Source organism: Lolium perenne, chromosome 7 (genome assembly GCF_019359855.2).
Source record: "Lolium perenne isolate Kyuss_39 chromosome 7, Kyuss_2.0, whole genome shotgun sequence".
Lineage (NCBI taxonomy): Eukaryota > Viridiplantae > Streptophyta > Magnoliopsida > Poales > Poaceae > Lolium > Lolium perenne.
The window spans coordinates 288,647,792-288,666,395 of NC_067250.2; positions in this window are offsets into that span (position 1 = coordinate 288,647,792).

Here is an 18,604-nt window from a genome sequence, read left to right on the forward strand (position 1 = left end):
AGGACGTGCTGCGACGGCGAGGTAGGGGGTCGGCGGCGTGACGGAGCTCCGGCGATGGTCGGCGACGATGCAGGAGGGGGTTGTCGAGGATGGGGAGTGCTCTGGTACAGACGGCGGCTCCAGAGGTGGCGGCAATCGTTGGCTTCGTCTGCAGCACCGCCGCGAGCTGCAGCTGTCGATTGGCGGTCTACTGGTGACGATGTGGAGGGGAGAGAGGTCGAGGAGGATCAGAAGGAAGAGTGGAGCGAGTTTGGTGTGGAAGGAGGAGGCTGAGGGGGTCTCTATTTATAGTATGATGGGGTGGCTGTGGCGGAGCGGTTAGTCGTCAATGGCGTCGGCGATTCAGGACGCGAAGGGGCAAGGCGATGGGGGCGTCGTGTAGGCGACGGCTAGGCGATGCTCAAGGCGTAGCTGTTGCGTCCAGGGCGCGATAGGATCGCTAGGGCGCGTGTGGGTTCTGCCACGGCGTGCGCGGCCAAAAGCGGAGGAGGACGGTGATGATGGTGCCTGCGCGGGCTAGGGAGCTTGTCTACGGGGTAGAGGCGAGGGAGGTGGTGCTCGATACAGACGTAGGGATGCAGGAGGAGGACGAGGGCGACGGGTCGCGTGGTTGTACTGCGGCGTCCAGAACGTCGTCTGGGCGCGGTCACCGCGTGCGCTGGCATGCCACGGCATGGTACTGGGCGTGCGCGTTCTGGACCGTAGCGTGTGTCTCCTGGCTTAGGGCTCGTATCAGCAGGTTCATTGAGGAGCAGGCTACCTAGTCGACATGGTACAAGGGGCCAGAGAGGAAAGATAACCATGAGTGGCATGGTGAGGTTCTCATGGCCGGCATGGTGTAAAGGTGATCATGCCAAAGCTTTAATCGACCAAACTGGTACCAGGCTTGATGCAGGGGAGGTACAGGAGCATCAATGATCAAAGAGTAAAGGGGTTTAGGCTTTGGACCAGAGGATAATAGGGTGTGTGCAATTTCTGAAATGATGCCTGCCAAGTGTTTGTATAAATGGCCGCATGAAAATTCTTTTCAAAATTTGAAATTCTTTTTGGTGCACATCATTCATATAAATAAAGAAGTAGAAAGGTGGTGGTGGTGGTCAATTTGGTGAAGATTTGCAAAGTTTCAAAAAGTGGATCATCTTCTCTTTATTTCAAAGTCCTCACTTGTCCATCTTATTCTGGTCAACCTGGTCAACTTCAGCAGAGATGGTCAACATGAAAGTTGTTGACCTTGACATGGTCTTGGATGACATGGCTTTGGTTGACCAAGTTTGGTTGAAGAAAAGTCAAATGCAGGGGTGTAAAGTAGTGAAGATTTTATAAATGGGTCATATGACCATTATCATATGTATGTCGAATTTGAAATCTACCTTGATTTGAATCTGGTTTCTTTTATGCATTTGTGTTTGTTTTTGTTATATAAGAGTTTTAGAAACCATAGATGGAGCTATGGTGGCCTTTGGTGAAGATTTGCAATTTTGGCCTAAGTGTATGTGAGTGAAAATGGGATTTTCTCCCTATTTAATTTCTCCCCATTGAATTTGACTTTTGTTGACTCTAATGTGGTTCTTATTAGTTTAGAAACATTTTCCAACCATTGAAACCAATTTAAAAGGTCTTGGTCAAAGATTTGCAAAAATGGCCATAACACATAAGAGGTGATGTGTCATATTTCATTAAACTTGTAAAATGTTCATCTTGCTTCACTTGGGCATGGGTTAGGGTCAATTTAGTATTATATTAGGTTGAGAGATGGTTTCCCAACATTTGGTCAAGGTTTAAAGTCATAGGGCAAAATTTGGATATTATGGCTATGTGTCACATATGCCTCTATGCATATGTTGCATTTGTGTTTTACTTTGACTTGGCTTGACTCAATTGGTGTTGTTGAGTGTTGAAATGGTATATGGAAGTGATCCAACCATTCACAACAAGTCCTAGGGTCAAGATTCTTAAATTCACAAATTTGCACTTTTCTCTCATATGCCTCTATGGCATTTTTAGTTTCTTTTTATTTTCTTTGGAAACCACTTGGATTTGGTTTGATGAGCCTTAGTTAAGGTGTATGAAGGTTTTCCAAACCTCTAAGCAAAGTAGAAAATCTTAGGGTAAGGTTTTATGAATATAGCCATAGGCACATATGCCTTTTTCTTATTTAACTTCCTTTTATTTTATTTTAACTAGGATGGTGATAAGAGGGGTGAGGTTTAGGGTTTAAGATTATTTCAAACTATTATAACAAGCAATCATGGCAATAGCACAAGGATTAAGCAAGATCACTATGTATCATACTCTATTTAATAAAAGTTTTTGTTGGTTCCAAAATTTGGAACTAGGGAAATTCATTTGTTTTGTTTTGAAATTTTTGGGATGTTACAGTCTCCGGATCCCACGCCGGCCCGTCGTGGTCGTGGTCGTAGTCTGTCATGTCCATGTCCTCGTCCGTGTCCTCGTCCTCGTCCGCGTCCTCCTGGTCGTTCTCTTCTTCTTCTGCGGCGATCTCGCGGTCGAAGTAATCTACGTCGCCGAGGTAGCCAGCGCGGCGGCGCGCGTCGAACTCCCACATCCCGAATGAAATCCAGTTGTAGGAGTTCAGCGCGTACGCCTGATCCTCCTGCAGATCCGGCGGCAAGATCGCTCGGCGGCGGCGCACCTCGTCCCGCCGCTCTCGGCCCTCGCGCGGCACGGGGGGACCGGCAAGCGTCTCGAGTTGAGGTACCAGCCCCTTCCCGGCAAGTTCGCGTCCGGCCATGGTACCGGCCGGTTTTCCTCCCATTGCTGTCGCGTGAAGTCGACGCGGACGTACCGGCCGACCCGTGCCTTCTTGCCGGACAGCGAGCCGCTAGCCTCGTGGTCGTTCTTCGTCTTGCGGAACGGCCAACATTTCTTCCCCATGGCGTCGGTGGGGTGGATACTGTGGGATCTGGCAATGGTTTGGTCGGGGAAATGCCCACCGGTAGCGTCCCTTTAAGAGGCTCGGACGCCATCTCGCCTTCAATGGCCTGCCACTTCAACGCCGCCTAGCTGCGCACGCTCGCGGAAGCCGAGGCGCGCCATTAACGCGACCCTGCAAAGGCTGCAGCGCGCCGCTGATACGTCTCCAACGTATCTATAATTTCTTATGTTCCATGCTAGTTTTATGATATTACCTACATATTTTGTTCACACTTTATATTGTTTTGATGCATTTTCCGGAACTAACCTATTAACGAGATGCCGAAGTGCCAGTTCCTGTTTTGTGCTGTTTTTGGTTTCAGAAATCCTACAAAGGAAATATTCTCGGAATTGGACGAAATCAACGCCCAGTATCTTATTTTTCCCGAAAGCTTCCAGAGCACCGAAGAGGGGCCAGAGGGGAGCCAGGGGGCCCCACCCCACAAGGCGGCGCGACCAAGGGGGGGCGCGCCCCCCTATGGTGTGGCCCCACCAGGACTCCTCCGAGGCTGCCCTTCCGCCTACTTAAAGCCTCCGTCGCGAAAACCCTAAGAGAATAAGCCACGATACGAGAAAAGTTCCAGAGCCGCCGCCATCGTGAAGCCAAGATTCGGGGGACAGAAGTCTCTGTTCCGGCACGCCGCCGGGACGGGGAATTGCCCCCAGAAGGCATCTCCATCGACATCACCGCCATCTTCATCGCCGCTGCTGTCTCCTATGATGAGGAGGGAGTATTTCTCCATCGAGGCTAAGGGCTCTTCCGGTAGCTATGTGGTTAATCTCTCTCTCATGTACCTCAATACAATGATCTCATGAGCTTTGTATCACTATTAATCTATGTGCTACTCTAGTGATGTTATTAAAGTAGTCTATTCCTCCTTCATGATGTAAAGGTGACGGTGTGTGTGCATCATGTAGTACTTGGCGTAGGTTATGATTGTAATCTCTTGTAGATTATGGAGTTAACTATTACTATGATAGTATTGATGTGATCTATTCCCCCTTTCATAGCTTAAAGGTGCTAGTGTGTAGGCTATGTTAGTACTCGGTCTAAATTGCAATGATCTATTATGCTCTAAAGGTTACTTAAATATGAATGCCGAATGTTGTGGAGCTTGTTAACTCCGGCTTGAGGGAGCACAATGAATGGTGTTTGTTATCTAACAAAAGAATGTATGTAGCACAAAGGAAGAGAAGTTATTTATTTATGTGATCATTGTTGAGAGTGTCCACTAGTGAAAGTAGGATCCCTAGGCCTTGTTTCCGAATAGAAAAGTTACACCACGGAGAATTGCCTCCCACGCCAGCAAGCTATTTTCTGGCATTGTTTCCAAATACTGCAAACATCGCTTGTTTACTGTTTTACTGCATCTTTACTTCCTACAATATTACCACCATCTATACCACCTGTGTTTTACTATCTCTTCGCCGAACTAGTGCACCTATACATCTGACAAGTGTATTAGGTGTGTTGGGGACACAAGAGACTTCTTGTATCTTAATTGCAGGGTTGCTTGAGAGGGATATCTTTGTCCTCTACCTCCCTGAGTTCGATAAACCTTGGGTGATTCACTTAAGGGAAACTTGCTGCTGTTCTACAAACCTCTGCTCTTGGAGGCCCAACACTGTCTACAGGAATAGAAGCGTGCGTAGACATCAAGCTATTTTCTGGCGCCGTTGCCGAGGAGGCATAGCTCTACTCATAAGTTCACCTGGGGAGTACACTCCACCTCTCTCTCTGTTTTATTTTATTTTGTTTTACTTAGTTTATTTCTGTCTAGTATTATTTTGCCTAGTTTACATTTGTTTAGTTTGTTTTTGTTTTGTTTTACTTTTCTCATATACCCAAAAATCCATAAAAATTTGAAAAACCTAAAAATTAAAAATTGTTGTTATGGAAGAAGCCACAACCTATTTGGAGCTTATAGAATTATATAATAATTATAGAGAATCAAGAACGGGTAAAGTTATGAGTGCTGTGATAGAAAAATTGAATACAATTGCTAAAATCTTGCTTAAACGCCATGATATAAACTGTTGCTCTAAACAGGATACTAAACATCTGAAATTCCAATGTGGTTTTAGTGAAGAAGTTTTAATTAAGAACTATAATTGGAATAACTATATTCATTTTGGGTTCGAAGAAGTAGAACAATTTGTTTTGTTTATGGGAGCCTCTGAGATAGAATCCTTCATGTCTAAAAATTATGAAACTTGTGCTGTTTGTAAGGACCTTAAAGATTATGTCTCTTCTATCCTTAATTTTTGCATAGAAAGTTACAGCAATAATCCTTATATCATTGATTATAAAGAGAGACTCATTAATGCACAAGAATGCACTCACAATTTGCAGGAACCAGTGGAAGAGGAAATTGATGAACCTGAAAGCTCATTGGATGAAAAAGAAGAGGAGAGTGATGAACAAAAGGAGGAAGAATGGATTAGCTACCCATGCCAACCTTCTAATGAGAGTAACTCTTTATCTCTTACACTATTTGATTGTCCTCCATGCTTACCAAAGGAGGATGAATGTTATGTTCCTGTGGATTCTCTTGAAATATTCCCTATGAGTAAAACTTGTGAGAATAATTATGCTACTGTTATCTATGATAATCCATGCTACTTTGATAAATTTTATGATAATGCTTTGTTTGTGCCTGATGTCGAAATGCATGGTACTAAAGAGTTCTGCTTGGCAAATGTTTATGATAAATCTCTAGATGATGGTCCTATGTTACTTGATAATATTAATTGTACTACTAATGAAAATGGGATTGGAGAGTTCTTGACTTTATCTATGAGTCCCATATCTTTTGAGATTGATCAATCATCTTGTTATATTATTGATAAAAGTGGGTTTGAAAGTTTTGATCCTATTATTTTTGAACTTGATAAAAATTATGTGTTTGTGGATCATGAAAAGCATGCTTTATGTGATAGTTATATTGTTGAGTTTATCCATGAAGCTACTGAAAATTATTATGAAAGAGGAAAATATGGTTGTAGAAATTTTCATGGTACTAAAACACCTCTCTACATGCTGAAAATTTTGAAGTTACTCTTGTTTTATCTTTCTATGATTGTCACTTTGTTCTTCATGAATTTATTTGTGTACAAGATTCCTATGCATAGGAAGTGGGTTAGACTTAAATGTGTTTTGAATTTGCTTCTTGATGCTCTCTTTTGCTTCAACTCTTATTTCTTGCGAGTGCATCATTAAAATTGCTCAGCCCATCTTAATGGCTATAAAGAAAGCACTTCTTGGGAGATAACCCATGTCTTTATTTTGCTACTGTTTTGTTGTGTCTTGGAAATTGTTACTACTGTAGCAACCTCTCCTTATCTTTATTTTATTGCATTGTTGTGCCAAGTAAATTCTCTAATAGGAAGTTGATGCTAGATTTGGATTTCTGCGCAGAAACAGATTTCTATCTGTCACGAATTGATACGTCCAAAACGTATCTACTTTCCCGAACACTTTTGCTATTGTTTTGCCTCTAATTTGTGTATTTTGGATGCAACTAACACGGACTAACGCTGTTTTCAGCAGAACTGTTCTGGTGTCTCGTTTTTGTGCAGAAATCCAACTTTCAGGAAAATCCTCGGAATTTATGCGAAAGGTCCTATCTTCCCAGAATACTGACGGAGCCAGAAGGGCAAGCCAGGTGGGGGCCCGAGGGCCCCACACACTAGGCCGGCGCGGCCCAGGAGGGGCCCGCGCGGCCCTAGTGTGTGGCGGCCTCGGCTGGCCCCCGACGCCCTCTTTCGGACTACTTATTGCCTTCGACCTAAAAACGCACGGAAGGAAGTCGAAATCGCGAGAAGACATCCAGTACGCCGCCACCGTCGCGAAACTCCGTCTCGGGACCAGAAACTCCGTTCTGGCACCTCGCCGGGACGGGGAATTGGAGGAGATCATCGCCATCATCATCACCGACGCCTCTCCATCAACCAGCCATGTTTCCCCCATCCATGCGTGAGTAATTCCCCCGCTGTAGGCTGAAGGGGATGGTAGGGATTGGATGAGATTGGTCATGTAATAGTATAAGATTGTTAGGGCATAGTGCCTAGTGTCCGTAATTGGTACTTTGATGATATTGTTGCAACTTGTTATGCTTAATGCTTGTCACTAGGGCCCGAGTGCCATGATCTCAGATCTGAACATGTTATTATTTCATCATGATATTCATTGTTTATGGTCTTACCTGCAAGTTGTATACACATGTCGCTGTCCGGAACCAATGGCCCCGAAGTGACAGAAATCGGGACAACTGGAGGGGATGGTAGTGATGTGAGGATCACATGTGTTCACGGAGTGTTAATGCTTTGCTCCGGTACTCTATTAAAAGGAGTACCTTAATATCCAGTAAAAAATAATTGGAACACATGCCTATTGATTGCTTTGTACTTAGACACCGTTTTATTATTATCTGCAAATGCCCTGCTTGATTGTTACATGAGTTTCTCTCATCCATGCAACGCCCGTTATCCGTCCCCGTGTCTACAGTATTTTAATCCTGCTGTTTACTATAATCACTACTGCTGTCTCTGTTACTCAGCTGCTGTTATTTCACTACTGCTACTGCTATAAAACTGTTACTACTGATAAACTCTTGCGAGTAAGTCTGTTTCCAGGTGCAGCTGAATTGACAACTCCGTTGTTAAGGCTTTCAAGTATTCTTTGTCTCCCCTTGTGTCGAATCAATAAATTGGGTTTACTACCCACGAAGACTGTTGCGATCCCCTATACTTGTGGGTTATCACGAATTTAGGCAGGGCTCTCTGTAGGTAACTCAGAAAAATCTGCCAATTTACATGCGTGTTCCTCAGATATGTACGCAACTTTCATTAGTTTTGAGTTTTCTGATTTGAGCAACGGAAGTACCTCTTAAAAATTCGTCTTTACTGGCTGTTCTGTTTTGACAGATTCTGTCTCTGTTTTTTGCATTGTCTCTTGTGGACTTTAAGCAAGGCTTTCTAGACGTGGAGATTTGTAGCTAATGTTTTATTGAGTTCTTGCAATATGTCACTACAGGACCAAAGTGGATTAAAGTTTTTGAGTACTAACCCCTCTAATGAAGTTTATGAGAAGTTTGGTGTGAAGGAAGTTTTCAAGGGTCAAGAGAGGAGGATGATATAATGTGATCAAGAAGAGTGAAAAGTCTAAGCTTGGGGATGCCCCCGTGGTTCATCCCTGCATATTTCAAGAAGACCCAAGCGTCTAAGCTTGGGGATGCCCAAGGCATCCCCTTCTTCATCGACAACTTATCAGGTCACCTCTAGTGTTTTTTTATTCCGTCACATCTTATGTGCTTTACTTGGAGCGTCTATTTGCTTTTGTTTTTGTTCTTGTTTGAATAAACTCGGATCCTAGAATTCTTTGTGTGGGAGATAGATACGCTCCGCTGTTTCATATGAACACTGGTGTTCTTAGCTTTACTTTTAATGTTCATGGTGAAGGTTGAAACTGCTTCGTTCATTGTTATTTGGTTGGAAACAGAAAATGCTTCATGTGGTAATTGGTATAATGTCTTGAATAATTTGATACTTGTCAATTGTTGTGCTCATATAGATCATGTTTAAGCTCTTGCATCATGTACTTTGCACCTATTAATGAAGAACTACATAGAGCTTGTTAAAATTTGGTTTGCATGGTTGGTCTCTCTGAGTCTAGATATTTTCTGGTTAAGGTGTTTGAACAACAAGGAAGACCGTGTAGAGTCTTATAATGCTTGCAATATGTTCTTATATAAGTTTTGCTGTACCGGTTTATACTTGAGTTTGCTTCAAACAACCTTGCTAGCCTAAGCCTTGTATTGAGAGGGATTACTTCTCGTGCATCCAAATCCTTGAGCCAAAAACTATGCCATTTGTGTCCACCATACCTACCTACTACATGGTATTTCTCTGCCATTCCAAAGTACATTAATTGAGTGCTACCTTTAAAATTTCATTCCTTGTCTTTGCAATACATAGCTCATGGGAAAATAGCCTTAAAAACTATTGTGGTAAAGAATATGTAGCTTATATATCTTATTTCTTATAAGTTGCTTGTTGAGCGGTAACCATGTTTCTGGGGACGCCATCAACTTTTACACCTTTGTTGAATATCATGTGAGTTGCTATGCATGTTCGTCTTGTCTGAAGTAAGGGCGATTTTCATGATCAAATGGTTTGAGTATGCATATTGTTAGAGAAGAACATTGGGTTGCTAACTAAAGCCATGAATCATGGTGGAAGTTTCAGTTTGGACATCAATCCTCAATCTCTTATGAGAATATTATCTATTGTTGAATGCTTAAGCATTAAAAGAGGAGTCCATTATCTGTTGTCTATGTTGTCCCGGTATGGATGTCCTTGTTGAGATCTATCAAAAACGAGAAATCAAATGCGATCTATCTCCTTCGAGCACTCACACACCGGCAACAGTGCTAGGAAATAGCTTAGTAGTCGGAGGATGTGAATACCTTTTACCTTACCTCCCCGGCAACGGCGCCAGAAAATAGCTTGATGTCTACGCACGCTTCTATTCTTGTAGACAGTGTTGGGCCTCCAAGAGCAGAGGTTTGTAGAACAGCAGCAAGTTTCCCTTAAGTGAATCACCCAAGGTTTATCGAACTCAGGGAGGTAGAGGTCAGAGATATCCCTCTCAAGCAACCCTGCAATTACGATACAAGAAGTCTCTTGTGTCCCCAACACACCTAATACACTTGTCAGATGTATAGGTGCACTAGTTCGGTGAAGAGATAGTGAAATACAAGTAATATGGATGATTGTAAGTAGCAATTGCAATCTTAAATAAAGATGGCAGCAGGCAAACATGTAACAGAACTTGTTGGAAACGGTGTTTCAATGGTTAGAAACAAGGCCTAAGGATCATACTTTCACTAGTGGACACTCTCAACATTGATCACATAACTGAATAAATAAATGCTACTTTCTACACTCTCTTGTTGGATAACAAACACAATTCATTGTGTAGGGCTACAAAAGCACACCTCAAGCCGGAGTAAACAAGCTCCAAAACATCCGGAGTTCATATTAGAGTAACCTCTAGAGTGCATAATAGACCGTTGCAATTTAGACCGAGTACTAACATAGCATACACACTGTCAACAATAGCTATGAAAGGGGGAATAGATCGCATCAATACTATCATAGTAATAGTTAACTTCATAATCTACAAGAGATTACAATCATAACCTATGCCAAGTACTACATGATGCACACACTGTCAACATTACATCATGGAGGAGGAATAAACTACTTTAATAAAATCACTAGAGTAGCACATAGATTAATAGTGATACAAAGCTCATGATCACATAAAGATCACACCATGGGAGAGAGAGATGAACCACATAGCTACCGGTAGAGCCCTTAGCCTCGGGGGAGAACTACTCCCTCCTCATCATGGGAGACAGCAACGGCGATGAAGATGGCGGTGGTGTCGATGGAGATGACTCCGGGGGCAATTCCCCGTCCCGGCGGCGTGCCGGAACAGAGACTTCTATCCCCCGAAACGGAGTTTCGCGATGGCGGCGGCGTCCCTGGAGTCTTTCTGGAGTTTCGTCAATTGTTGTAGGGTTTTCACGTCACGAGAGATTACATAGGCGAAGAGGCGGCGCAAGGGGGTGCCTGGGGGGCCCACCCCATAGGGGGCACGCCCCCCTCCTAGGCCTCGCCCCAGTGTGGTGTGGGGGCCCTGGGCCTCCTCTCCGGCTCCCCTTCGATGTTCTGGTCCATCTCGGTGAATAAGATGTTTGGCTTTTGTTTCGTCGAATTCCGAGAATATTGCCCGAACAGCCTTTCTGGAACCAAAAACAGCAGAAAACATGAACTGGCACCTCGGCATCTTCTTAATAGGTTAGTTCCGGAAAATGCATAAAATCATTATAAAGTGTGAGCAAAACATGTAGGTATTGTCATAAAACTAGCATGGAACATAAGAAATTATAGATACGTTGGAGACGTATCACCAGGCGGACCGTGCGAGGACCGAGCGGACACTTTGCGCGTCCGCGCAGCGTCCGCAGAGACGCAAACCTGGCGCATATTTGGGCCAGGTTTGCGTCTCCGCGGACGGCCCGGTCACTTTGCGTCGCGATGCTGGAGGTGGTGGCACGTCCATTTGCGTCGCGTACCTAGAGCTGCCCTAAGGGCATGGCATCTCCAGCGGGGCGATGCAAACGGACGATGTGCGACCGTTTGCGTCCACGCGGACCGGAAATACGTCTGCACCCAGCTCCAGCGGGGCGACGCATCATATCCGGGGCGTCCGCAGCGACGCAAACGCGGCGCAAATATGCAGGACGTTTGCGTCTCCGCGGACGCTGAGCGGTCGCGCCGAGCGTCCGCTCGCTTCCCCCACGGGCCCGCCTGGCAGTGACCCTGTATCAAGTGCATCGCTTCCACGGCCAGTGCTTCCGCGGTCAGCGCTTCCTCGTCTGCGCTACAGCCTTCGCCTTCAATGTCGCGGCTGCCTGTTCTGCGCGCGCACTGGCGGGCGGCGGCATGGCTTCTGCGCCGCCTTCAATGGCATAGTATCCCGCGCGTGACCGTCCTTAAAAGTCGACTGACACAGTTCTTGCCCTCGCCTACACCTCCACTCCCACCTCCAGCGCCGCGCCACCGCAGCACCATGGGAAAGAAGAATCACGACTTCGAGGCGTCCGGCAACGGCACCAAGAAGAGGGAGAGGACGCAGAGGGTGCCGCTGCCCGTCACGGTGGGGAGGCTGATGCATGGGAACTGGACGCTGTGCGACGCCTGGTCGGACGTGCAATTTCCTGGCGGCTGGCGGCTCAGCTACCGCCGGGTTCCCGTCCCTCCCGTGCCTGCGCGCGAGCCAGATAGGAGCAACGAGATCCGGCGAAGGAGGCGATACCTGCCGCCGGACCTCCGCCTCGATCTAGCGTACGCCATCGACTCCGACAGCTGGCGCATGTATCTCGTGTCCGAGAGGGATCGGAGGAGGAGGGCGGGCTTCATGGGCGACAGGGACTTTCCCTTCGACCGTCCACCGCCGCCTTGTCCTCGAAGACAGCAGGCGCCGACGCTCGCGCAGTACGACGACGACGACGATGATGACGAATACGACGACGATGACGACTACATCGAGGCACTGGCATACCACAACGAGGAGGTCAAGGACGACATCGACGACTACGTCGCGGTCGTCTTCCAGGAATGGCAGCTAGCCATGGCGGAGGGCCGCGAGTTCGAGTTCCCGGACAACATGACGGACGACGAGATGGCGAAGCTCGGCCTCCTCGTCTCCGAGAATGACCGCCCTGTGAAGCCGCAGCTGCCTCGGTATGCCACCGGCTTCATGCTGCCGGGCCCGTCGGAGGATGAAGCCCTACGACTGGCGCTGCAGGACTCGGCCGCGCCACAACCGCTGCCGTACAACCCCTAGGCTCGTCCTCCTCCGCCACATCCCTGGGCGCCTCGACCGCCGCCACAGCCACAACCCTGGGTACCTCCACCGCCGCCACAGCCACAGCACTGTCCGCCTCCACCTCCGCCACAGCCCTGGGCGGCTCCACCTCCAGCATCGCTGGCTCGCCCGGCGTACGTTCCGCCGGTTTCCAACTGGTCGTGGCCGGTACCGGAGCTCATCGTGCTCGACAGCGACGAGGAGAAGCAGTAGGAGCAGGCGTTTAGGGTTTATTTTCTATGTAAATTATGTTTTTATGCTATAAAAAAATGATTCTCGCAAAAATGCGTCGTGCCGCTGGAGCCACCCCCGACGCAAACGGACGCGCGGTCGATTTCGACCATTTCGCCCGACGGAAACGGACGCGCGGGGACATTTTCGGACGTTGAAATGCGTCGCGCCGCTGGAGATGCCCTAAGGGCATATGCTCGCCGAGGTCCAGCCGGCAGCGGGATGACCCATTCGACCCTCTGGCTAGTTAGCCTGCGCACACGAAACAAATAGAAATGCATGAATTGAAAAAGGGCACGCGAAAACTTGATTGAAATTTCATTGATTCAAACATAATTTACATAGTTTTAAAGTAAAACCTAAACTAAAATCATGAGCCGCCGTCTTCTTCGTCGACGGAGACGAGGTCGACGAAGGGCGGGGGCGCCTAGAGCTGTTGCGCCCAAGCTGGCAGTTCCGCTGGTTGCGCGTACTGGGGAGGCGGCGTCGCGTACTGGAGGAGGAGCAAAGTACGGTGGTGGCGGTGGCGGCCGCACTGAAACCTCCTGGCCGTCCCACGCTGCCTGTGGTGGCTCGTGCAACGGCAATGTTGGTGGCGGTGGCAGGGAGGCTACGTGCTCCACCACCATTTGCGAGAGCTAGACGATGTCCTTTGGCCCTGGCCATGACCACTTGGCCTCCTCGTCGGCCAATGATGCGACCATGGCGGCGGCCGTGACCGCATCCTCACCGTAGTTATCCGGGAGGACCGCCTCCAGCTTAACAACGTCTTTCCTACCGCATGTTCTTGCTCTCCGGACGCTCGTGCTCGTTCTCTGGATGCACGTGCCCCTTGCCAACGGAGTCGCTCTCCGTCCGCTCAGCCTCCTCGTCCCTCGGTGTCTCGGAGTTGGGCAGAGGTCGTGTGCCACTCGTCACCGGCTGCAACATCGCCGCTAAGGCCCTCTCTAAGGTGTTGCGAGGAGTTCAAGGTCAACGATAGTTTTGACTCTAACCTGCACTATCAATTTGTCTTGTTGTGCATGGAGCTCGCTCAGTTAGTTAGTTGATTGCTGACCGTGTCGAGGAGGTAACTCACCCCCTTCGCGAAGAGGTGGCAAGTCTCAAGCTCTTGTTGGCACGCGTTAGTGATTCTTTGGAGCTGACGGAGACATGTTCTTCTGGTGGGCAGAAGCTCGCCAGCATGCAAGATTCATTCCCGCTTGGCTCCGCTGAGCAGAATTCATCAGTGGTTGATGAAGGACAACTCTATAGTTGTTTCTCTACCCGTGGTAGTGCCTGCCAGTCGCCGCAACATGTTGGGTCGACATTCTTTCAGATCGAGACATAGACGGGATACTGGTTCCGATAATGCACGTCACGCTAGAGCTACATGCGTTATGTGGGGATTCGTCTGTGGTGCCTGAACTCCTGGAGTTGTGTGTTCGTGTGGTTATGCCTCCTTCCATCGAGGAAGTGAGGTCCGACTCGCACGAGATCTCTGTTGTGGCTTCTCCGCCGAGTCAGTCACATGGCGTTGTAGCTTCGCTCTCGCCTGAATCCGACATACATGTGGTTTCTTTTAGTGATGACGTTGCTAAGTCAGGATTGTTTGCAACGGTATCCGGAGCTGTAGTCGCGAGAGAGGATTGCGATTTTTTTGCCACCTTGACTGCTTCGTATCGTGGATCCGCAGTTGATTGATGGCGCCCCTAATGGAATGGCTTGCCTTTGTTAGTGTGGTGTTAGAGTGTCGGTTCGTTTGTGTCGCTTGTGGTCTCTTTTGTTTGCTAGAGTGGGTGCAACCATGTTGTTTCGGTCTATGTTAGGCGCGGCGTGAGTGTTTGTGGGTGTGCTGTTTGTGTGGGCTTGACACTGTTGTTGTAGGTTTTCTCCAAAAACTAGACACTCTCTCTTCTTAATTAATAGATGATGCAAAGTTTTTTTTCCTCCATTTCAAAAAAAAAAGACTTAGATCATATATCTTTAAAGAAAAAGAAGGAAAGTGAGAGAATTGCTCTTCGCCGGCTTTATTTCACCACGTTAGAGGAGGTGGTTCACGAAATATGACAGGCAACTCAAGGAGAGAGAGCCGAAAGGTAAAATATCCAGTACACACAAAACAAGTGTGTTTGTTTTATCTATATATCCGCATCTAGAAAAGTTAAAATAATTAAAGCCTGAGATAGGTTGCTCGTAGACACTCCTTGCATTTTTGGAGATTTGCACGAGTGAAGAATTGAAGTAGGTGGGAAGCGATTTGAATTTTTGTCAAAAAAGACCACCTGCCCCAGTGAAATGGCAAAAATGACCACCTCTCAGTGTAAATGGCAAAAGTACCACGGCGGCACGATAGCCAGGCGACACGTGGCGGGTGCCGCCGCCGGCTGTGGCGGCAGGCCCTGCCGCCGTCGCGTGTGGCGGCACGTCCGTCCCCAGGTCACCGTCCGTCGCGCCATTAGCGCCGTCGAAGCAAGGTGGGCCCTGCCGCCACAGGGTGGGGCGGCATGCTGGCGTGGTGCCTGCCTCCACCAGCCATGGCGGCAAGCACCCAGGCCGGGAGACACGGCCGGCAGGCCTGCACCTCGTTTTGCGTGCAACTGATTTCCACGCGCACTCATTCCCACGCTTCGCTTTTTGATGATTGCTTCGCTTTTTGCTGATTGCAGTAATTTCTCGCCTAATTCTCCCGCTCGATCTGTCCAGTTCTCTATAAAAACAGCCATCGATGTTATTTGGTACACAAGTGATAAGTCGTTATACCTTAGCCAGCATGAGTGTGCCTTGCTCCGACCAGGATTTTAGGCCGATGAAGGGGAAGAATGCAAGCTTGCCACCGGGGGTTACAGCAGAGAGGTGTTGGTGCGGCCGCCTTGCGAAGGTGAAGGAGGTGGTGGATTTTTCTGATAAGTTCGGCATGAAATATTTCATGTGCGCTTATTACGATCATGATCCACCCGCACGAACAAGTTCATCGTCCTCGAGGCCTGCGGTATGTTCTAAAAGCATGATTAAAAATCCTCGAGGCCTGCGGTATGTTTCATTAAATTTTGTTTATTAACCGTCTTATTGTTGTTGCAGTCTCCCCCGCCCATTTGCAACTGGTTTCGCTGGATAGACCAGGAGCAGCCGGATTGGGCGCGCCGTGAGGTGGAGGAAAAACAGAGGCGTGCATGGGCAATGTTCTATGAGGAGGAGCGTTTCGAAAAGGCTATTGCTAATGATAAAGCAGAAAGAGAGAGAGAGAGATACAAAAATTAAGGGCAGAGCAAGCTCGAAATCGCGAGGTAAATCAGAAGCGGATGGATGATGAGGCTGCACGTAGGTATGCGGAGGAAGAGGTGCGCAGGGAGGCCCGTGAAGCGGAAAGAAAGAGATTAAGAGAAAGGGCTGCTGAGGCGCATGCAGCAGAAGAACGCGGCGACAAGACTGGAAAATGGCCACGCTGGACGCAGGGCAAATAGAGTGATCTGTTTGAGTAACTACGTATTTTAATTTCTATTTTACTTTCTCGTTGTATCTTAAATTCCGTCGTAGCGTTTATTTTAAGTTGTGGTGTTGGCAGTGCCGATGTATCTTCATTTCGGTAGTAACTTAATTTTATGTTGAATTTTTTGCATGTTGATGTATCTTATTTTGAAGTACTTGTTGAATTATTATGCGAAATTATAGAAATATGTCTCATACTTTGGTCATACATAGATAGAAATAATAATAATAATATGTAGCAGTTCTCAACATATCACGCTTGTCGACGACGGTGTGGTGGTCTCTGCTTAGCACCAGAAGGCGACAAACGATGTGGTGGTCGATGTTGGCGCAAACCTCGGCCGTACTCTTCATCCCCATCATCGGTGCTGGCATCATTGTTCTGTGGTGGAGTTTGTAGTACGTGCTGAGATTGTGTCGCTGGAGGAATTAAACTCTCTTGTCCGCTCATAATGTCAGCAACAAAGAATTGATTAAATATCCCTTGATTATCAGGTTGACTATAAGATCCGGCATAATATTCTTGCTGCATATGCTCACGACCCTGTGGTGGGGCCATATTGTGGCCAAAACCAGCTATCATGTTGGGCCAAGCAGGATCAAAAGATTGCTGCGTAAAATTATGAGTTGTCAGTAATAGGCATCAATATTTTTTTATTGGAGAAATTATATATTAAATTTGAAGGAACCTGTGGAGGAGGCATATTGTAGCCGAGTCCAGCTTCCATCTCTGACCAGTTAGTTTCAACAGATTGTTGCGTACGAAAAGGTTCGTAAATAATAGGCGTATTTTTATGTTGTGTAAGTGAATATTTGTAAAATATAAACATACGCGAGTGGTGTTCTCGATGTTTGAAGTCTCCCCTTGGGTGTATGAAAATCTTTCCCAGAACGGATTAGTAGAGAAAATATTCTCCTCCTATTTGTAGTGCATAGAAGATGATATATTTGTAAATTTTGTTCAAGAACATACGACCATTCATAATTTTAGATGTATCTGATAATACCTGTGTGCCACCTTGTGATGGAAAAATGTGAGCTGATTGTAAGCGATCAAGTAGAGATGAGTCGACGCGTGCATATGATGGATTCCGTGTAGGAGGTTGGCTCGTACGCGCCATGCTGCTCGTACGCGCCATACTGCTCGTACGCGCGATACTGGTCGTCCGCGCCATACTTGGTCTGGACGATGGTGCCTCCGGCATGTCGTAAGCTCGTGTAACAACATCATCATCTCGAGCGCAACCAAATCTTTTAAGCCCGCTCATGGCCGTATCAAATATACGCCTAATCAGGGATTTTCCTTCAGGGTCATTCACGTTTCGCAGCCGCAAAGCATCCGATGCAGACCGGACGATCTCCCTATATTCGCGTATCTGAAAATAATAACAAATTGTTGTGAATATTTATTTTAATTGCAATAAAGTAATATTTGTAAACAAATGTAAGTACCGAGGTTTCGCGATGGTATACTGCTGTCCGTTCAGGCCCAAGATCCAGCTGCTCGACCTGTGTGTAATCTTCTGGTGGAGGGCCGGTGAGCAAAGTCCTTGTGCTACTGCGATACCACTGATTGTAGTGGTCATATGTGGCATCATTATACCGATAACATGCATGCAGCTCAGGAGAGAAGAGAGAGTCAGCTTACCTTCATGTACTAATCAAAAGCATGCATGCACTTAACCATCAAGCATGCAGCTTTATCTACACATGGAGGATGCTGGTTCTTTTCTTCTTCTAGTCAGCTCACGAGAGGCGCTGCTCGTCTGGGAAGAGAGGATGCTGGTTTAAAGCATGCAGGTATGTGAGCTCGTCTGCGAAGAGAGGTTGCTGCTTTATAGCATGCTGAGACACAAGCTGAGTGAGCAGCTACTGCTTTAAAGCATGCACAGACCGAAGCTCTTTCGTTGCTGTACTTCCTGTATCAGCGGCGGACGTCGCTTCATGTCTCAGAATCACACTATGCAGGACTAATAATTACGCAAAATTCCTGGGAATCAGCCCAGTTACACCCATACTGATACTGGCAGCTCCATTCACGGGCAAAAGCCAAAAACATAGGGAATCATCACACGTCAAAGCAAAATATTCGTGGGAATCAGTCGCACGCAAAATGAGGTGCAGGCCTGCCGACCGTGTCTCCCGGCCTGGGTGCTTGCCGCCACGGCTGGTGGAGGCAGGCACCACGCCAGCGTGCCGCCGCACGCTGTGGCGGCAGGGCCCACCTGGCTTCGACGGCGCTAACGGCGGGACTGACGGCGACCATGGGGACGGACATGCCGCCACACGCGACGGCGGCAGGGCCTGCCGCCACAGCCGGCGGCGGCACCTGCCATCTGTCGCCTGGCTAGCGGGTTACACTGAGAGGTGGTCTTTTTTGCCATTTCACTGGGGCAGGTGGTCCTTTTTGACAAAAATTCAAGCGATTTGGGCCTGCTTATGCACTTCAATTGGTTCCTAACAAAGTTACATGCAACACTGTGGGAAATATTTACACCGGGCCTGGTTACGTGCAAGTTGGAGAGTGTTGTG